This window comes from Rhinoraja longicauda, chromosome 29 (genome assembly GCF_053455715.1).
Source record: "Rhinoraja longicauda isolate Sanriku21f chromosome 29, sRhiLon1.1, whole genome shotgun sequence".
NCBI classification, from domain to species: domain Eukaryota; kingdom Metazoa; phylum Chordata; class Chondrichthyes; order Rajiformes; family Arhynchobatidae; genus Rhinoraja; species Rhinoraja longicauda.
Window position 1 is genome coordinate 26786123 of NC_135981.1, and position 23391 is coordinate 26809513.

Here is a 23391-nt window from a genome sequence, read left to right on the forward strand (position 1 = left end):
CACTTGGAGTATTGTGTGTAATTTTGGTCTCCTTATTTGAGGAAGGACATTCTTGCTATTGTGGGAGTGAAGTGGAGGTTCACCAGGTTAATTCCCGGGAAGGCGGGACTGTCATATGATGAAAGAATGGGTCGACTGGACTTGTATTCACTGGAATTTAGAAGGATGAGAGGGGATCTAATAGAAGCATATAAAATTCTTAAAGGATTGGACAGGCTAGATGAAGGAAAAATGTTCCCCATGTTGGGGGAGTCCAGAACCAGGGGTCACAGTTTAAGAATAAGGGGTAGGCCATTTAGGACTGCGATGAGGACATTTTTTTTCACCCAGAGAGTTGTGAATCTGTGGAATTCTCTGCCACAGAAGGCAGTGGAGGCTGATTCACTGGATGTTTTCAAGAGAGAGTTAGATTTTGCTCTTTGGGGCTAAAGGAATCAAGGGTTATGGGGAAAAAGCAGGAATGGGGTACTGATTTTCGATGATCAGCCATGATCATATTGAATAGTGGCTCAAAGGGCCAAAAGGCCCACTCCTGCACCTATTTTTCTGTTTCTATGTTTCTATGATTCTATGTTAAGGCAAATTAATGCATTGGGTTTTGTGGATAAACCGCGTCTGGTTAAAGCAAGCATCATCACTGCGGCACGGTGGTGCAGCAGTACAGCTACTGCCTGACAGCACCAGGCACCTGCATGTGATCCTGACTGCAGGTGCTATCTGTATGGAGATTGTACATTCTCCCTGTGACCTGCGTGGGTTTTCTCCGGGTGCTCCGATTTCTTCCCACATTCCAAAGACGTACAGGTTTGTAGATGAATTGGCTTCTGTAAATTGTAGATTGTGCCCAGTGTGCGGGGCAGTGCCAGTGTATGGGGTGATCGCTTGTCGGCGTGGACTCGGTGGGCCGAAGGGCCTGCTTTTCAACTGTACCTCTAAAGTCTAAAAGCTGTAACCGTCCACTTAATGCCGTTGGAGATGGCAGTGGCAGTAATTGAATATGTATGAGACAACGCCACTGCGTCTGATGGCACGGACACCCTCATGAGAGAAGGCCACTGGTTCCTGTTTCATTGTGACTACCAGGCAGCAGATATCTGCATCACCTCTCCCTCTCAGCTGCATCATTCTGGTGCTACGCTGGCACGCACAATGTCATTTCCTAACACTTGCACCCTTCTGTGATCTTGGGCATGCACAGTTGAAGCTGATACTGAGAATTCACCAGACGACAATGAATAATGAGTTCCAGGAATAGAAGATCTGAAGCTAAGGCATAAAGTGGATTAGCAGTACATTGTAGCATGGCCTGTTGCCATGGCGATACAATAATAATAAGTTACATTCCATTCCCGATTAATGAAATCACCTAAACACTCCCTGCTTAGATTTGCTATGACTAACCCCTGCAATGGAGAGGCAAAAAATTAATATAAAGCACGCAATCAACTTATGAGATTCAATTTTCAATGCTCCTCTGATCAGAGTTCCCCTGGAACGTACATTCTTGTAACTATAAACCATTCTGCATGGTGACATGTATCCTTTATATAACAGTACACTTACACATGTAGGGGGATTAAAAACCAGGGGAGATTGGAGTTTTAAAGAGGATATGAAGGGCATATTTTTGGCAGAGTGTTTTACATCTGGAACTGGGGGAATATAAACATAGAAACAGGAAAATAGGTGCAGGAGTAGGCCATTCGGCCTTCGAGCCAGCACCGTCATTCAATGTGATCATGATTGAATAAGATACAATCTCTACACAGGAGAGGCCTGAGACAGACACTTCAATAGGCAAGGCACAGTATTTATGGATCGAATGCAGACGAATGGAAGTAGGTACTATCGCAATGTTTAAGAAACATTTGGACAGGTACATGGATAGGGCAGGTTTAGAGGGATATGAGCCAAACACAAGCAGATGGGACTAGTGTAGATGGGACATGTTGGTCGGTGTGGGCAAGTTGGGCTGAAGGGCCTGTTTCTACACTGTATCACTCTATGAGTCTCTTTGACTCGAGTGTTGATGGGAAGAAGGGTTAGCATTGACATGGTGGGCCGAATGGCCTGTTTTCGTGCTGCCCGAGTCTATGACTTGAAGACTATGATATCAGTGAGGATTTCTTTGAATTATTGAATCATCTTTATATGTGTGCAAACACAAACATGGACAGGCAGATGCACAAACATAGAAAGGAACAGTTGTACAGCAATGCAAGTGTTGTAACGTGAACACCACACATCCCTCCATTTTAACCTGAACTACCATTTCCGTTTTTGCAGATGCGCACTGACATGTTGAGCACTTCCAACTATTCTTGCTTTTGCTCCTTATTTCAGCCATCTTTTGCTTCAGCTTAATACCTGGCTTTAATACCTATCTCATGAAGAGCCAGAACAAGCATTAATTTCCAACCAGCTGAAATGAACTTTAAGGTGAGACATGGCCCTGGCTTAACCTGCTTTCAAACCTGTCCAAAATTTTGAATGTCAGAAGCAACAGAAAATTATTTAAAGCTATTTGTGTAATTAAAACAATGATTTAACTTTAAAAAATCGGAAATACTGCAAAGCAGTGGTAGGTGGCACAGCGGTAGAGTTGCTGCCTTAGAGTACCTGAGACCCAGGTTCGATCCTGGCCATGGGTGCTGTCTGTATGGAGTTTGCACGTTCTCCCCGTGACTGTGTGGGTTTTCCCCGGGTGCTCATTTCCTCCCGCACTCCAAAGAAGAACAGGTTTGTCGGTTAATTGGCTTCAATAAGGATTGAAAATTGTCTGTTGTGTGTAGGATAGTGATAGTGTACAGAGTGGTCGCTGGTCGGCATGCACAGTGGGCCAAAGGGCCTGTCTCTGCTCCGTATCTCTATCCTAAACTAAGCAAAAAACTAAGTTTTGATGAAAAAACAATTCCTATTTGTATGTCTTTGCAACCCATAGCGCACCAGTAAAATCGCTGAAGGAAGTGTTCCTGCAGAAGATCAAGGCTGGCACAGGGTCCCCAACATAATGCCCCACTGTTAATCACTGGGTATGACTGCAATTTGTGCCCCCTTTTTGTACCCCATAGCAGGTCTCATATTAGAAAACGTTCTTGAGATGCAGTAAAACAGCGGACTTCAACTTGTCCATGTTCACAAGGGAATCCCAAAGTCACAACCATTTAGGCAGAGAGGTGCCAACATTTGCCTGCAAAATCCAACTCGACGTTGCAAAGTAGAAATAATTGAAAACAAACCCTTAAGTGATGTAAAACTGATATGAAAGATAGACACAAAGTGCTGGAGTAACTCAGCGGGCCAGGCAGCATCACCGGAGAGAAAAGATGGGTGACGTTTCGTGCCGGGATCCTTCTTCTGACTGAAAGTAGGGGAGGGACCCTTTCAGTCAGACCCTTTAAGTCTGAAGAAGGGTCCAAAACGTCACCCATCCTTTTTCTCCAGAGATGCTTCACTTGTGTCACAGGGACAAACTTTACATATACAGCATGATGGTCAAGACTGAATAGAGTCACTGCAGCTGAGAGCTAACAGCTCCACCAGGTGATCCACTCCATCATGCTCTTCTCCCGTCTATCTTTTATATGAAACATATAAGATAATTAGGGGATTGGACACATTAGAGGCAGGAAACATGTTCCCAATGTTGGGGGAGTCCAGAACAAGGGGCCACAGTTTAAGAATAAGGGGTAGGCCATTTAGAACGGAGATGAGGAAGAACTTTTTCAGTCAGAGAGTGGTGAAGGTGTGGAATTCTCTGCCTCAGAAGGCAGTGGAGGCCAGTTCGTTGGATGCTTTCAAGAGAGAGCTGGATAGAGCTCTTAAGGATAGCGGAGTGAGGGGGTATGGGGAGAAGGCAGGAACGGGGTACTGATTGAGAGTGATCAGCCATGATCGCATTGAATGGCGGTGCTGGCTCGAAGGGCTGAATGGCCTACTCCTGCACCTATTGTCTATTGTCTAAACCAGCATCTGCAGTTCTTTAGTTTCTACATAAAAATGATATGGTTGGGTCTAGAGTACTTTAATGTTGATTTTTAAAATCAGTATTGGCGAGATGTTGCAGCCAAAGGCTAGTTTAGTTTAGTTTAGTTTAATTCAATTTATTGTCATGTGTACCGAGGTACAGTGAAAAGCTTGGGTTTTGGGGAATGTGAAGGTGGGGTTGATGTTGTGTTAGTCATTTAGTGATGAGGAGAAGCGTGAGTTGATTAAGAAACCAAATTGTTTATCAGTAAAATCGCTGTGATGTTGTTAGATTCCTGTTCATACCCGACTGGTTTATTGATTGATATGTCCTTTGTGGAAGAAAACTTGTTCCTCTTACGAGAAGTGGTGACTGTGAGAATTGCTTTTTTGTTGCTGGGAAGCATGTGGTCATTTTGCTTGATTAATTAGAAAAAAATAATTTGTCTGTCATTCAGCGAAATGTTCGTGAGAGAAACAAATTCTTAGTCGAATGGTTTTGAACATTTCTTACGGTGGACTGCATACCTCAGTGCAGGAACATGAGTTGATATGTCTCTTTCATGTAATTGGAGCTGTTTTAAATTCATTCTTGGGTCACAAATCTTGTTTCAATGACCTCTAATTTCACTTGCATTCTCATTCCATTTTAGTGCCCATCTTGGCTCATATTCATGTCCACATGTACACGCTGGTTTTATTGAGTTAGTCGCTCACTATTATTTTCAAGTGGATTTTCCAATTGCGTTTAACAATTTCCTCAATGAAGCCCAGTTTAACAACGTCCAGGGTAAAGTTACCCTTTTAATCCAGTCTCAGCATGACAGCTGCTATTGGGATAGAGCTTGATGCTTTGTACAACATTGCTTTGATGTCACTTCACAAATAAAGGTAATAGACAGTGATCTAGCTGCTTCCTTTCATTATCAAATGCAATAAATTAAACTTATTAGAAAACCAGCAAAATAAAAGATATCTGTCTGCAATTTTTGATATTACCCTCCCTGTAGCAATTTTACAATAAAAGCTTGTCTATGGTCCCAATTTTGGAAGTTTAAGAAAACAATGATTCTATTTCTGTTCAACGTTGTTACTTGCGTGATCTTTAATACTTAAAGCTCCTCTCCCACAGAAATCAATTTTCAACTTTCAAAAGTGAATTTCAATAGCCATTCATGTTACAGAGTGTCACTATAATTTCAACTTTTGACAATCCATAAATAGCCAGCTTATAGGATTCAATGGTGCCACTCAATCAATAACGATGCCGTCTTTCCTACAAAGCAGTAGTTTGTAATAATATATCGATTGCTGTCAGTCTGCCAAGTCATTTTTCAAACTGCTACCTTCTTAGGGATGTGGAACCAGAGCTTGAAAAATAAAATAATCGGCCTGGATTTTCAAGAGAGAAATGTCAGCTGTTCCCTGACGCGATTTCCAAGCAAGCATGGAGATCCTGAAGCTGTGGTGTGTTGTGCATCCAGACTGTGGTATTCCCACAGCAGATTTATAAACATAGACAGTTGCATCCCATCCAAATCAACACCTTCAACCCTGAGGGAGTTTTAATGAAGTGCTAAGGGAGATACTTTACGGAGACCTGAGTGAAAGTAAAAAGAGGTGGACAGAAAAAGAGATTCAAAAACTCTTTTAGAATATCGGCAAAAAGCATTTCAATGTAGACCCACCATGCTGGGAACAGGCGATGGGGTGTACTGTTTGGTGTACCTTAGTTGTCTGCTAACTAGTCAACGGAAAGACAGTACACGATTACAATCGAGTCATCCACAGAGTGCAGATACAGGATGAAGGGAATAACCTGCATAAAACGCAGCGCTCGTTCGTGAATGGCGGCAGCAAAGATGAAAAGGGAATTTCCAAAGTCCAGAACCATCGATGCCATGGCATTCCTATACCTCAGTCACCCGTGTGAAGGGAATTTTCAATCCCAGTTTGACCTGATGTGCCACCTCTGTACGCATGGCAGCACAATAAACTAAAATCATGATCTTACTTGAGATCGGCTGGTGAGAAACAACAATGTGGTAAACTGGGCCTCAACTTTCATTGTCATGTAGAAAGATGTCATTCAACCCATTACTTCTATGTTGTCTCACAGAGCAATCCCATCATTGACATTCCCCATTTATTTCCCTGCAACCTATTCTCTCATTAATGTCCCTGAGAGAATGTCTCATTACCACGTGGTTACAGTGAGAAGCTACAAACTCCATACAGACGGCACCCGTAGTCAGGATCGGAACTGGGTCTCTGGTGCTGTAAGGCAGCAAATCTACCTCTGTGCCCAAAGATGATGAAGTCAGAGAGAGTCTGGGAGATGATGGCCTTGTGTTGTGGTCAAGGAGTAGGTGTGAGGAGATGTCTGTGAGCTATCGCCTGCACTCAGCACAGTCGACTTCAGCCCATCGCACTACAATGACACCTCCCTAGTTGGCGGGTTTAATGGCAATGTTGGGAATGTTGGGAAGTGAGCGGAGGGCTGTGTGTGCAGATGGGGCAAAAATTATCCGGGCAAAGAAAAGGGAATAGAGAAGTCAGGATAGTTGATGTTGTACCAGCAGTTGGAAATAAAAGGTCCAGAGAGGGGAGGAGACCGGGGGGTGGGGATGGGGGATTGTTACAGACGGGAGAAGTGGTCATCACTCAGCATGGACAAGTTGGGCAGAAACTCTGACTTTATTATAGATACTAAACCATAGCTGTTGATAATGCATTTAGCTCGATATAAGAAGCAGTCTAACATGGGAGAAATTCAACACATCAGTCTTTCAAGCTGACTAGCTTACCATTCACTGGTACTTAAAGGATCAAAATCAAACTAAATATTGTTTTTTTGCTGCATTGCATTTGCATTGTGGCAAATACCAATATGGATTGATTGTCTTTAGAATACGCAGTCTTTAAGGACTACTCTGATGATTGCTTGGCAATTAATCATTTGCAGGAATCAGTTATTCATCGGCTAATATTAAGGTTTTGTTACAAACAATGTTTTTACTTGTCGGTCTGTCTACGAGAAAATCACAACAGTATTCATTGCAATATGGCTTTCACGTAAGTCTGTGTAGAAAGAACATCCTTCACAATACTAATTACACAGCACTGTAAAAAGGTTTATAAGACCTGCAACACTGACATGCTGAGAGGGAACATTTCATTTATTCCTATTGAAATAGCTGCAGCTTTGTGTTCTGTTTGAGTGGATCGGTGGTAGGGGCATTATTTTCTTCAAATGTTTCACATATGAGGGGGGCACAGTAGCACAGCTGGTAGAGACACTGCCTCACAGCACCAGAGACCTGGGGTTCGATCCTGACCACAGGTGCTGTCTATGTGCAGTTTGCACATTCTCCCTGTGACCACGTGGGATTCCTCCGGGTACTCTGGTTCCCTCCCACATCCCAAACACGTGCAGGTTTGTAGGTTAATTGGCTGTCTGTAAATTGCTGCTAATGTTTGCATACAGGGCCAATGGATTGGTGGATGACGCAGTCAACCTAGGCCTGCACTTCATCCCCCAGCACCTAGACCACAAGGGGACCTATGCCAGGATTCTGTTTGTGGACTTTAGCTCCACATTTAACACCATTGTGCCAGAGCTACTACACTACAAACTCTCCCAGCTGACTGTGCCTGAACCCCTCTGTCAGTGGATCATCAACTTCCTGACAGACAGGAAGTAGCATGTGAGGCTGGGAAAGCACATCTCGGACCCGCAGACCCTCAGCATAGGAGCACCGCAAGGCTGCGTACTCTCCCCTCTCCTTTACTCTCTCTACACCAACGACTGCACCTCCACAGACTCCTCTGTCAAGCTCCTTAAGTTTGCGGATGACACAACCCTGATTGGACTGATCCAGGATGGGGAGGAATCTGCCTACAGATGGGAAGTGACACAGCTGGCGTTCTGGTGCCATCTCAACAACCTGGAGCTCAATGCTCTCAAGACAGGAACTAATTGTAGACTTTCGAAGAGATCCCCCTCCCCTCCCCCTACTCACCATCAACAACACCACAGTCACATCTATGGAGTCATTTAAGTTCCTTTAAGTTCCTTGGAACCATCATCTCCACAATAAAAAAGGCCCAACAGAGGATGTACTTCCTATGACAACTGAAGAAACACAATCTGCCACAGGCAATGATGGTCCAATTCTATACTGCTATCATTGAGTCCGTCCTCACCTTCTCCATCATGGTCTGGTTTGGCTCAACCACCAAGCACTCCATCCGGAGGCTGCAACGCATCGTTCGCACAGCTGAGAAGGTTGTTGGCTGCAACCTTCCCCCCATTGACGAACTGTACACTGCAAGGGCCAGGAAGCGAGCGGGCAAGATCATCTCTGACCCCTCTCACCCTGGCCACAAAATCTTTGAAGCACTTCCCTCTGGATGGCGACTCCGGGCTGTCAAAGCAGCCACAGCCAGACATAAAAACAGCTTTTTTTCCACGAGTGATAGTCCTACTCAATAACCAAAGTCTGTAGTCTCTCTTTTTTGCTCTGGTTTATTTTCACCCACATGTTTAGACCGTAATGTTATATCCTTATTGTTTTGATGTGGTTATGCTTTATTCTTAATTGTTAACTGTATGTTTGTGTTGTCATTTGTGAGCGGAGCACCAAGGCACATTCCTTGTATCTGCATACTTGGCCAATAAACTTATTCATTCATTCATGTGTAAGGAGCGGATGAGAAAGTGGGATAACATAGAACTAGTGTGAACAGCTGATTGCTGGTCAGCATGGACTCGATGGACCGAAGGGTTTGTTTCCGTGCTCTACCTCTAAACAAAATCAGCTATTGGCTGCTTAACAATACATGACAATTCTGAGACTGGGCAGTTAAAATCAAGTAAAAATAAATCTCGACCAGAAACTTCACCCATTCCTTCTCTCCAGAGATGCAGCCTATCCTGCTGAGTTACTCCAGCATTTTGTGTCTATCTTCAGTTTAAAGCAGCATCTGCAGTTCCTTCCCACACATATAATAAGTGCATGTAGTATTATTACACTTTAATGTTTTTCCCCCATTATTGATTCCCCATTATTGTTTTAACATGAATTTTCCTTTAAAATTATAGCATAGATTGTGTTGCTTTGATTTTTAATTAAGTTTGGAGTACCTGAGATTATAAGGTTACAGATTTGTAGAATCAATGTAACATTGCTGAGACTACAATTTAATAACCAACCTTGGCTTTACTAACGTAAAGTCCTTGCAGATTAAATTTTACTGCATTCTCTTGTAATTCAATATTATTAAACCTCTTTTTATTAATGAGCATTGACTCACACACTTTTTACAAGTCAGGCAGAGTCGTCAGCTGCAGAAGCTACCGTACAATGTTTTGTTGACTTTACTATCAGTGAAATCTAACCGCATCATGACCCGGGCTGGTGGACATGTTTGATTTAGCTGTGGCTTGGAACACTCTTCTATTACAAACATGTATTGAGCCAGGTTACAGCTTATCTTCAATAAAAGACAGAATGCTGGAGTGACTCAGTGGATCAGACAGCATCTCTGGAGAATGTAAATATGTGACGTTTTGGGTCAGGACCCGTCTTCAGGCTGATTGTGGTGGGGTGTGGGGGGGGGAGAAAGTTGGAAGAGAGGAGGGGGTTGGACAAAACACAGTGATCAATACAGGTGATTAAGAGGTTACAGGCAAGGTGGGCTTTGATACCTTACATCTACCACACCTACATCCAATCCCTACATCTACAACAATCTCAGTCTGAAGAAGTCCCGACCTGAAGCGTCACCTATCCATGTTCTCCAGAGATGCTGCCTGACCCGCTGAGTTACTCCAGCACTCTGTGAAACGTCACCTATCCATGTTCTCCAGTGATGCTGCCTGACCCGCTGAGTTACTCCAGCACTCTGTGAAACGTCACCTATCCGTCCGTGTTCTCCAGAGATGTTGCCTGACCTGCTGAGTCAATTTGTGTCCTTTAATGCCCAGTCCTAATCCTATTTTCTTACATTTGGCTATTTCCTTCGAAACCTTTTCTATCCATGTACTTGTCCAAGTCTCTTTTAAATGTTATTATAGTACCTGCCACAATTTCCTCCTCTGGCAGCTCGTTCAATATATCCTTGTGTTCTCCTGCCTGTCCCGCTGAGTTACTCCCAAACTTTGTGTCTTTTTTTGTAAGTCAGCATCTGCAGTTCCATGTTGCTACAACTTATCTTCCATTCCAAGACTGCATTTGTCTTGGCAATAGCATTTCACATGGTCAGATTTGGGAGCTGAAACGATACTTTAGGATAACTTTCTTGTTATTTTCCCACCTACTAAGATTAAATGTTGGATTGAACAAAGAGAAAAGGTGGACTTTTTAGGCTACAGAATAGTGGCACATGGGCTCTGAAATGTTGGCAGCCTATTCTACACCCCTCTATTGAACGTATATTGACCAAACCAAAGGTTCATCAACTTACCCCCAGCAATGCCTGTCCAAACTCAGGCACAACGCTGATGGCAGTGGGCTCTGTGAACTCTGGAGCTAATGCGATATCGGGAAGCTCAGAAGGTGAATCAGTTTGCAACAACATTGGTCCAAGCTTGATACACCTTGGGCGACACAGCAGTGCAACGGTAGAGTTGCTGCGTCCAAGCAGCTGAGACCCAGGTTCGATCCTGACTACGGGTGCTGTCTGTATGGAGTTTGTATGCTCTCCCTGTGACTGCGTGGGCCCTCCCACATTCCAAAGATGTGCAGGTTTTGTCATTAATTGGCTTCGGTAAAATTGTAAATTGTCCCTAGTGTGTAGGATTCGGCGCGGACTCGGTGGGCCAAAGGGCCAGTTTTTGGGCTGTATCTCTAAAGACTAAAGGTTAATGGTGATGCATAACAGAATGCAACGGCCCCTGAAGAGGCAATGTGCATTAGGTTCAAGTGGAGAACTTATACTGCATCTGGAATCACAAATTGACTTCAGTCTGCTTGACGACATCACTGGGAAAAAACAGATGAGCACCTTCTCAGTCATCTCCCTCAGAGGCAGATGGAAGCCTATGCATCGCAGCGGGCTGTGAATTGCTTGTTGGAATATCAACTGTTACCTGAATATCATTCATGGAGCTGCTACGCATGGACTGGTTCACTAAATTAAACGTCTGTGTCCAATTTTGCATCATGCAAAGCCTACAAACCTGGATTTCATGAGCAAGTTGGTTTGCAAACTAACATTTCTGAAACTATTATCAAGTTGATTTTACCTCATGTGTAGGAAGGAACTGCAGATGCTGGTTTAAATCGAAGATAGACTACAAAATGCTGGAGTAACTCAGTGGGACAGGCAGCATCTCTGGAGAGAAGGAATGGGTGACGTTTCAGGTCAAGAAGGGTCTCGACCCGAAACATCACCCATTCTTTCTTTCCAGAGATGCTGCCTGTCCCGCTGAGTTACTTCAGCATTTTATGTCTATCTTTGATTTTAACTCATGGCAGACTTGAAACACAGTGGGAGATTTGTGGGGCTGGCAGCTCTGCAAAGTGACCAGTGCGGGATTTGAACTCAGAATTGTAGAGCTCCAGAACAACATTTGAGCTGATTCTCCATTGGCTGGCATTGGGATTAGTGTCACGTTACTTCTTGAATGGCTGTGTTGTTTCCATTCCAGGGCAGTCAGAAGAAGTAACTCAGCAGGTCAGGCAGCATCTCGAGAGAGAGAAGGAATGGGTGACGTCACGACCCGAAACGTCACCCATTCCTTCTCTCTCGAGATGCTGCCTGACCTGCTGAGTTACTCCGGCATTTTGTGAATAAATCGATTTGTACCAGCATCTGCAGTTATTTTCTTATACAGTCAGAAGAAGTTGTTGGTGAATTGTTTATTTTGTTAACATTGTAGTAACATTTATCAAAAGAAAATGTATAAAGCGCGGTTCTTGGGGTTTAGTTGAGTTTAATTTGGTTTGGTTTATCATCACATGTACTGAGTGAGGTACAGTGAAAAGCTTTGTTGTTGTGTGCTATACAGTCAGCGGAAAAACTATACACGATTGCAATTGAGGCGTCCACAGTATACAGGATAAAGGGGATAACAAGATAACAAGATGTTTGCAAGATAGAGTCCAGTAAAGTCCGATTAAAGATAGTCGGAGGATCCAGATATAGCTCAGGACCGCTCTCTGGTTAGTGATAGGATGGTTCAGTTGCCTGATAACAGCTGGGAAGAAACTGTCCCTGAATCTGGAGGTGTGCGTTTTCAAACTTCTGTGCCTACTGCCTGGTTGGTGAGAGGAGAAGGGGGAGTGTCCGGGGTGAGACTCGTCCTTGATTTTGCTGGTGGCCTTGCCGAGGCAGCGTAGAATAGTATTGAAGGCAGCTTATATGTCTGGACTCAGTTGCTATTGGCTGGGCTGTTGTCTATCTCTGCTTGGCGGGTGGTTTTGCTTCATTTTCCCTCTTCAGTCTGTAGTCAGATCACATCTTTACTATTTACACTGCACTCTTGGAACAAATTATAACAAAGTCAACTCATCGTGCCAGCATAACTACTGTAAATGGACCATTAGCTCTTAAAACCAGAATCCGCAGCCTCTGCCAAATTAATGTACAGATTCCTTTTATTTGATTCATATGTTTTTCTTATTGAATGACAGGTTGGAAAGGAGAACATTTCCACTGTACATCGTGGAGGAGGTTGTGAAAAAGGCATTTCAAACCATTTGGGAAATTTGGGATATCATTAGGATATCTCCAGGCTATTTTTCCATCTAAAGATGGATATGGGAATTAGATAAAGGTTAGGCTGTAAACTTCAAAGACAGAATGAGGCAGTCTGTCCTGGGAGGAGCCCACTTTGAAGTCAGGAGAAAAGGGATCATGACCAAAGAGAGTGTGCATGTTGAGTTAAGGTCAGAGGTAGTAAATGCAGCCCAGATGTTTTTAACTTGGCTGGTGTTCACTGTGGTTCAATCACAGCTCTCTGAGGACCTGTAGATTCAGTGCAGTTGGCTTCCAACAGCATTTTCCCTGTGGGCTCTCATGCAGGGCTAAAGTTGGCCTGCATGTCTTAATAAAACATTTCATCTGTTTCTTCACCTGTTTATAATTTACTAGAAATGCGCAGTAAACTGGCTCATAGAATCAATCACATTTAAAACCTTTCGTTCTCTCCAAAGACACTCAACGTTAAGAGGTTCGATCTAAAATGGCCGATAAACCTTCATAAATTTAAAGAGGCATAGTTGAATCTCATTACGAACCTTTAACCAAAATTGTAACTACTTCAAAGGAAAATTCTGCCTCGTTTCTCATGACTTTCTTGAAAGCATCTGTTAGTTTAACGCATGTTCTTAGTTATTTTCTTACTGTTTACTACCTTGATGATCCGTATTGTTTTATGTAACTTTCTGAGGAAATGCTACTGTGTAATGTTTTGTGTTGCTTTTAGCTTGAATTACTTTGTTATTCCTTTTACAGGATGCATCCTCTAATGCAGTAAGCTGAGCTACTAAAAATGTCTGAAGAAAGATTTGAAGCAGCCTGAGAATGTTCCTTGCGATGATTCAGCTTCAGATATCATTGCTATAAAATGTCGTTTTGTGCTCAAGGCAGTGAAGGTCAAATGTCAAAGCAAGCAATCAAAGATTCGTAGAGAAATTTCCTTATCCTTCCTTTAAAAGAAAGGTGAAATTGAGCAAACCAAAATGGCTGGAAGCCAACTATATGGCAATGTAGCTAGTACTTGCTGTTGTAAGAATTTCAACTAACCTTCTCTGGTTCATTCTCTTGTATTCTAATTAACATTTTTACCAACTTTTTTTTAGAAATTCCTCTCTCTCCCTCAATTATATCTCAACCCCTGACAGGGCAAGAGATCATCAAAGTTTAAGATGGTTGTAATGACTAGGAATTATGTGGCAAAAGACCAGAGCTTAAAATTTAATCTGCTCAGAAAGAATATGTGACGTCTAGGCCCATGTTTTGTTATATCTGTTGTCTAGATACACTTACCTATCTTTGACGTTCAACTTCAGCATGCTAAGCCTTGACATGGTATGGCATCTGCCTCCCTAACAGCCTCTTACCCATGCAAGACATATCTGAAGGCGTAAAGAAGTCTACTTCTGGGATAAATTACATAGAAACATAGAAAATAGGTGCAGGAGTAGGCCATTCGGCCTCTCGAGCCAGCACCGCCATTCAGTATGATCATGGTTGTTCATCCAAAATCAGTTCCCCATTCCTGCTTTTTCCCCATATCCCTTAATTCCGTTACCCCTAAGAGCTAAATCTAACTCTCTCTTGAAAACATCCAGTGAATTGGCCTCCACTGCCTTCTGTGGCAGAGAATTCCACAAATTCACAACTCTCTGGGTGAAAAAGTTTTTCCTCACCTCAGTCCTAAATGGCCTACCCCTTATTCTTAAACTGTGACCCCTGGTTCTGGACTCCGCCAACATTTTTCCTTCATCTAGCCTGCCCAATCCCTTAAGAATTTTATATATTTCTATAAGATCCCCTCTCATCCTTCTAAATTCCAGTGAATACAAGATAGGTCAGTCCCGCCATCCCGGGAACTAACCTGGTGAATCTACGTTGCACTCTTTCAATAGCAAGAATGTCCTTCCTCAAATATGGAGACCAAAACCGCACACAATACTCCAGGCGTGGTCTCACCAGTGCCCTGTACAACTGCAGTAGGACCTCCTTGCTTCTAGTTGAACACTTTCCAGAACTCGAGCCACTTTTGACACAGCACCATTTCCAGTGTTCTGGCACAGCCTTCCACCATCTGAGGGACAAACGCATATCTGAAGAAACAGGACTGATGATGTAGATATCGGAGGATGGCGACATTCTTTCTGTGCTGTACTTCGTATTCACTCTGTTTAACACAACTTCACAGTGGCAGAGACCCAGGTTCGATCCCAACCTCGGGTGCTGCCCGCGTGGAGTTTGCAGGTTCTCCCTGTGACCGCGTGGTTTTCTTTCAGGTGTTCCGGTTTTCTGCCAAATCCCAAAGACGCGCGTGTTTCTAGGGTAATTGGTCTCTGTGAATTGCCCCTAGTGTGCAGGGAGTGGATGTGAATGTGGGAGAACGTAGAACTGGTGTGAAGTGTTGGTCGGTGTGGACTCGGCATTGATAGGTTGGTGGGTGAGAAGTGTTTGGGGTGGTATTGCAGCTGGAGTTGAGGGCAGGAATTTTGAAGGAGAGTCAGGATTGAACCCGGGTCTCTGGCGCTGTCAGGCAGCAACTCTACCGCTGCGCCACCGTGCTGGAACATCTGTGGAAAGGGAAACAAAATCTTCAACCTTAAACATGAAATCTGCTTCTCTTTCCACAGATGCTGCCAAACTTCGTAAATGTTTCAAGCATTTTCTGTTTTCATTTTAGGTTTCCAGCACCAGCAGTTTTGTTTTGACTTTCATCCACTATAAGACGCTGGTTTAAGCATTTTGAAGACAGTTTCATGTATTTCAGAGATCATGTCAGGTCACTGATTAAGATTTATTTTCCCTTGTCTGCATTTGCCCACTGGCCCGTTCGTCCGGTCGCCAGGGTTGCCAACTGTCCCGTATTAGCCGGGACATCCCTTATTTTGGACTAAGTTAGTTTGTCCTGTACGGGACCCCCTTGTCCCATATTAGTAGGGTTGCCAACTTCCTCATTCCCAAATAAGGGACAAAGAGTGACGTCACTGCCCCGCTCCCCACGTGACCTCACCCAGCCAGCGGCCACGTGCTCCCGCTCCATCAATGGCGGCCTCTCGGCCCGGGCGGGGTGAGGTGACCTGGGGCGCGGGGTGGTGACGCCACCTTGTCCTGTATTTGGGAGTGTGGAAGTTGACAACCCTGCCTGTCACCCTGGCACCCAGCACATGCTCTTTCTCTTGCCCGGTCTTCATGCTATGTGCTGTTTTATTGCTGACTGCCCTGAGTTCCCCCCCTGGCCAATCTGCAGTTTTTTTCAGATGAAACTACTTAAACTTACAAATCAGGCTGAGAAGCACATTTCACAGGATGACTGAGACAGGGTAAATTTCAATGTGCCCCTTCAACTCTCAGGAGAGTTTCCAATCTAACGTATCTAAATTAAAACCGCAAGCAGTGCGAATCTGAATTGGCCTTCGCCTCAGACATCTGGCCCAGACGATAATGTCTGTTTATGTAACTAAATAAGATGATCCCTTTCTGCAAATGAATGCCCAGAAATTGGATCTTGTTTGTTCTGTGCGATGTGATTCGATTTCAATGAGAAGTGAGGATGTCATGGGAAATTTGTAGACTTGCTACAAGCTGTGGACATTTTTGACCAGGTCTTCCATACATCATTTCAGAGAGTTTTCCCATGTATAAGACAGCAGAGTTGCGCAGCGGGTAGAGCCGCTGCCTTACAGCGCCAGAGACCCAGGTTCAATCCTGACCTCGGCTGCTGTCTGTGTGGAGTTTGCACGTTCTTCCTGTGACTGGGGTTTCCTCTTGGTGCTCCGGTTTCAACTCATGTGAAGGATTGTAGGTTAATTTAGTTTAGTTTAGTTTAGAGATACAGTGCGGAGAGACAGGCCCTTCGGCCCACCGAGTCCCGTATACTAGCACTATCCTACACACTAGGGACAATTTACAATTTTTACCAAAGCCAATTAACCTGAAAACGTATACATCTTTGGAGAGTGGGAGGAAACCGGAGCAACTGGGGAAAACCCACATGGTCACAGGAAGAACATACAAACTCCGTACAGACAGCACCCGTAGTCAGGATCAACCCAGGGTCTCAGGCGCTGTAAGACAGCACCTCTACCGCTGTGCCACTGTGCTGCCCTTAACTGGCCTCTGTAAATTGCCGCTCGTGTGTAGGGTGTGGATGTGAAAGTGGGATAACATCGAACTAGTGTGAACGGGTGATCAATGGTCAGCATGGCCTTGGTGGGCTGAAGGGCCTGTTTCAATGCTTTATCTTTAAAATTATAAAGACCTGTTTGGTCTATGCTTCACAACTCTCTTCTGCAGATGATTATGAGGTTGCTTTGGCATCCGTTCACCCTGTCCTTGTCCAACACCCCCACCCACCCCACTCACCAATCTGCTGAACCTGCCTTCATATCTCCACCTACTGATGTGTGTCCGGGTCCACCTCTGACTAGTGACCCTAAGGTCTGGACATGGCTCACATTCTGACCCTCATTCACCTCTAATAATCCTGCCAACAACCCCACTCCTCCTAACCAGTTCCTCGACCTACTATCCCTGCCCTGCCCACCACCCTTCCCATCAACAACCTACCCTGCAATCCCCCGGTCCCCCACATCCCCAATCTCCATCCCATCTCCATCCCTACCTCCATCCAAACCATCCCTATTTCCATCCCTACCTCAATCCCTACCTCCATCCTTACCTCCACCCCAACCTCCATCTCAACCTCCATCCTTACCTCCATCCCAATCTCCATCCCAATCTCCATCCCTATCTCCATCCCAATCGCTATCCCTACCTCCATCCCAATCTCCATCCCAACCTCCATCCCAACCATCCCTAACTCCATCCCAACCTCCATCCCTACCTCCATCACATCGTCCATCCCAACCTCCATCCCTACCTCCATCCCAACCTCCATCCCAACCTCCATCCCAACCTCCATCCCTACCTCCATCCCAACCTCCATCCCAACCCCCATCCCAACCTCCATCCCTACCTCCATCACATCGTCCATCCCAACCTCCATCTCTACCTCCATCCCAACCATCCCTTCCTCCATCCAATCCATCATCCCAACCTCCATCACTACCTCCATCCCATCCTCCATCCCAACCTCCATCTCTATCTCCATCCCTACCTCCATCCCAACCATCCCTACCTCCATCCCAACCTCTCCCATCAGCACCCATAGTTTCCTTGTATGATTTGCAGTGAACAAGAATACAAAATGATCACTTTACCTAAAGTATCTCTGGTTTTCCCAGGAGAAAGCCCGCAAGCAAACCATATCTTGCCCTCTTGCAAATCAAATTTTTATTTGTGCCCAAACAGGAACCATCCACCCAGACTGAAGAAGGGTCTCGACCCGAAACGTCGCCCATTCCTTCTCTCCTGGGATGCTGCCTGACCTGCTGAGTTACTCCAGCATTTTGTGAATAAATACCTTCGACCACAACTATAATGATAGACGCAAGGAAGTTGAAAGATTGACCTTAAATAGCATTTATAAAATCTATCCAGTTATTTCAAGTGTAGGATTTTCAGGGTATTAAATCCTAAATTTCCACCATTAATAGAGATCCAAGACTCTGCTAGGTGACATGGTTGTGATGACGGTAATGATACTTAATCTGTGTACACTGTACACAAAATGGTCGGTGCCAGGCACTGACGAAGTCCAAAACGTACTCATCCCTTCTTTGTTCCCACCCCCCCCTCCCCACGCTGGTTCCCCTTTGTTTTCGGCGGCCCTCCCACGCTGGGTCCCCCTATCACAGTTGGTTAGTTTAGTTTAGAGATACAGCACGGAAACAGGCCCTTCGGCCCACAGAGTCCACTCTGACCCGCGATCCCTGCACATTAACACTACCCTACACACACTAGGGACAATTCTACATTTACACCAAGACAATCGACCTACAAACCTGTACGTCTTTGGAGTGTGGGAGGAAACCCACGCAGGTGTTAGGGAGAACGTACAAACTCCGTACAGACAGCACCCGTAGTCAGGATCAAACCCTGGTCTCTGGTGCTGTGAGGCAGTAACTCTACCACAATGCCACCGTACCGCCCACAGTTGTTTGACAGAAACTTTTCTAAGAGGCTAAAACTTCTCTGGTACGAACTGGAAGCCCATCTGGTGCTTGACGCGGTAAACATGAGTGAGAAATACTCAAATGGAATTACGTCCATTCCTAGTAGCATAAAGGCCTGAATATCAGAGCAAACATACCTGTTAAAACAATGAGATCCTCTCAGATAGTTGGTTCAACTATGTTTTTTTTATTCATTGGTCTCAAGCCTCCACCCCTGTGTTATATTCAGTTTGATCATGGAAGGTGGCATCATTTTGGTCACATTCCCCTGCTACTTACAGTCACACTTTCTACCAACAATAATTGGGCAGTAAAATTACCCACAGTTCAAATATTTGCCCTTTAATGCTTTCTGGTTTTTTTCCCGAATATACGCTGTACTGACCTCAACATATGTTGTGAATTCTTCAGCCGTTTTGACTGGGAAATGGAATTTGTGAAGAATTCATTTAACACATCTGCCATTTCCTGATTCCCTCTAATATTTCAAACCCACATCCCTTGAAGACCCTCTCTGGCACTCCACTAACCCCATTCGCAGCTAAGACACGTCCGTTTGATCTCTGGTGCTGTCATTAACAGTCTTCCCATCTATTGTTCTCCAGACATCAGCTTATTCATTTTCCATATGACGTTAATCTAATTCTGAACCCTAGGTGCTTTTGGAGTTTTTGAGCCAATTTGATTATTTTCGGTTTCTCCTGGGCTCCATGCTGACCCCCCCCCCCCCCTCCCTGTGGCGTATTTTGTTTCCATGGTTTCATGCTGCATTAGTTTAAATGACTGCCTGATCTTGGACACTGCCACCTGATGCACATTATCAGATAGTAAGATATGCTGCACGGGAATGTTACTGTTTTATCCCAGTTCTTAAAATAAAAGTGGTTTCTTGTTCTGTTGCCTGCCCCCCCCCAGTCAAGCCCTTTTCACAATTTCCTAAAGTTACTCATCTGAATTCTTCCAGGTCCAATTATTATTTTTGGCCATAACTTCCATTGCAACAAATTTAACTGTGCGGTAATCATCCACACTCATATACATGTTTATTTCCAGGTTGTTAATCATTTCTGGCGGACTGACCCAACATAGTATCTAACTGCACTCCCTGCTCCTTATCTTTTGTCAGGAGGCAGGTGATCCCTGCATCTCATGAATATGTTTTTACTTTCATCTTTGGGCGGCCAATGTGGAACCGCGGTGGAGTTGCTGCCTTACAGGGAATGCAGCGCCGGAGGCCCGTGTTCGATCCTGACTACGGGGGCCGTCTGTACGGCATTTGTACGTTCTCCCCGTGACCTGTGTGGGTTTTCTCCGAGATCTTCGGTTTCCTCCTACACTCCAAAGACGTACAGATTTGTAGGTTAATTGGCTTGGTAAACGTTAAAAAATAATTGTCCCTAGTGGGTGTAGGATGGTGTTAATGTGCGGGGTCGCTGGTCAGGGCGGACCCGGTGGGCCGAAGGGCCTGTTTCCACGCTGTATCTCTAAACTAAAATCCCGTTCTTCCACGCTAATGGCGTCTCTGAGCTTCACCTCTGGGATGGTGAAATGCATGATGTCTGTAATGTTGGGGTTTATTACAACCACTCTTCATCACTAAACAACTATGTGGCATGGTGGCACAGCGGTGGAGATGCTGCCTTACAGCGCCAGAGACCCGGGTTCGATCCTGACAACGGGTGCTGTCGTATGGAGTTTGTACGTTCTCCTCGTGACCTGCGTGGGTTTTCTCCGGGTGCTCCGGTTTCCTCCCACGCTCCAAAGACGTACAGATTTGTAGGTCTGAAGAAGGGTCTCGACCCGAAACGTCACCCATTCCTTCTCTCCTGAGATGCTGCCTGACCTGCTGAGTTACTCCAGCATTTTTTTGAAATAAATACCTCAGATTTGTAGGTTAATCAGTTTGGTGTAATTGTAAAATTGTCCCCAGTGTGTGTAGAATAATGTTAATGTGCGGGATCGCTGGTCGGCACGGACTCAGTGGACCGAAGGGCCTGTTTCCACGCTGTATCGCTAAACAAAATCTATCTCTTCACATTGAGCGAGGGGGGTCAGGGTTTGGCAGTTACTGCTCTCTCACTTGTCATGGCAATTCCTAAAATATCATCTCATGTCCAATCTGTCAATCAATTATGTCAATATGTCTTAAGACCAATCTTTTGCCAAACACAAAATGATGGAGGAACTCAGCGGGTAAAGGGAATAGACAGGCGATGATTTAGATCGGGACCTTTAGCCCGACCCTTCTTCAGATTCTTTCTATAGTAAAAGACACAGAGTGTTGGAGTAACTCAGCGAGTCAGGCAGACATCTGGAGAACATGAAGAGACAACATTTCGAGTTGGGATCCACCTTCAGACTGATTATTGTAGGTTGGAGAAAGATGCAAAAGAGAGGTGGGGAAGGTAAAAGTCAGGTGAGTGACAGGTGGATTCAGTTGGGGGCGGTTTGAATGGTAGATGGGTGGACCATGGCCAGAGATGAGAAGGTAGATGGGTGGACCATGGCCAGAGATGAGAAGAAGACAAGAGGCTGTGAGTGAAGGAGTAAAGAGAGAAGAGGAGGTCCTCACCTCCATATCTAAGAAGGGTCTCGACCCAAACAATTACCTGCCCACGTTCTCCAGGTAAGCTGCCTGACCCAATGGGTTACTCAGGGCCTCTTAACGCATGGGCCTGATGGGCACTTGCCCGGGGCCCCACGAGCATAGGGGCCCCATGCTGATCTGTGTATGTTAAGTGACTTGCAATAAATAAATACTACTTTAAAAATGTAGGTTCAATAAGTGCTTTTTTCGCAACATTTTCGGTCCCTAAGTGCTTCTCACAGCGATCTGTAAGTGCTTTTCGCAACAATGTAGCACCCTAAGTCCATCGCTAAGTGCTTTTCGGTAAGTGCTTTTCGCTGGCACGACAGGGGGGGGGGGGGGGGCTGGTAGGGAAAGGGGGGTGGGGGAGAGTAACGGTAGGGGCCCCAGTACACTGCTTTGCCCGGGGGCCCATAATGCTGTTAAAACGGCTCCTTCACTTTGTGTCTCTTTTTGTAAATCAACATCTGCAGTTCCTGTTTCCGCAATCTTTTGATTGTGCACTGCGTGGTAGCTCAGACTGTTACACCCACCTACTCTAATGACGAGTGTCTAAGCAGTGGTTGCAGTCCAACAAAATGCCAAAAGCTTTGATAATCTACTGCTCTGAAGGCTGCTCTTATCACGTATCGGCTCAATGGACTCCCTGGGTTCCCGGAGCCAAAATGTAATCAAGACTGCTTGGCACCATATCGCATGAAAAAATTAAAGAGGTAACACACCAGTAAAGTTGAGTTGAGTTTAGAAATACTGCACAGAAACAGGCTCTTCGGTCCACCAAGTGCATGCCGACCTACAATCAGCCATTCACAGTGGTTCAATGTTATTCCACTCCCTTGCACACCAGGGGAGATTTACAGAGACCAGTTAACCTTTGGGATGTGGGTAGAAACTGTGACATTGACAAATGAGCTGAAGGGTGTGACTCTCTGCTGTATGACCCAATGACTCTATTAGACTTTCATTTCTATCTTTCAGCTGGTATCACCACCAATGATAAGAAAGCTACTGGCGTCAGGCATCGTTAGGAAGGCCATCGAGGGCTGTTGGATGTTATGGTCAGCAGCAAGTTCAGGTGCAGCGATGGGAAATGGATTTGGCCCTGACACCTATGAAGCGATGCATTTTGGGGAGACAAATAAGAGTAGGATATACACGGTAAATGGCAGGGCCCCAGAGAATGTTGAAAACCAGAGGGTCCTTGGGTGCATATCCATAAATTCCCTGAAAGTGACAGCACAGTTGGATATTGGATGCTTACTTCCATTGGCTACAGTATGGAGTATAGGGACAAAGGCGTCATATTGGCACTTTATAATAGAATTGGTTAGGTTACACCTAGGGGCGCTGCCTTACAGCACCAGAGACCTGGGTCGATCCTGGCTATGGTTGCTGTCTTTACAGAGGTTGTCCTTTCTCGCCGTGACTGCGTGGGTTTTTTCCACCCACACTCCAAAGACTTACAGGTTTGTAGGTTAATTGGCTTTGGTAAAAATTGTAAATTGTACCTGGTGTGTTGGATAGTATTAATATATGGGGCTCGGTGGTCGGCACGGTCTCATTGAGGGGGGACCTCATTGAATCATACAGAATAATGAAAGGCTTGGATAGAGTGGATGTGGAGAGGATGTTTCCACTAGTGGGAGAGTCTGGGACCAGAGGCCACAGCCTCCAATTAAAGGACCTTCTTTTGAGAAGGAGATGAGGAGAAATGTCTTCAGTCAGGGGGTGGTGAATCTGTGGAATTCTTTGCCACAGAAGGCTGTGGAGGCCAAGTCAGTGGATATTTTTAAGGCAGTGATAGATAGATTCTTGATTATTACAGGTGTCAGAGGTTATGGGGAGAAGGCAGGAGAATGTCACTAATGACCATATGACTGGGTGGCTGAAGGCCCTTTGTGTGTGCTGTTTCTCAAAACATAAACTGAAGATGGCATTCTGAGTTTGGTCAGTTTGGTCGCCACACTAAAAGGTGGATGTGCTTGCACTGGAGAGTGTGAATGAGATTCCCCATGATGCTGCCTGGACTGGAGTAAAACCGTTGTTTAGCTTAGAGATACAGCG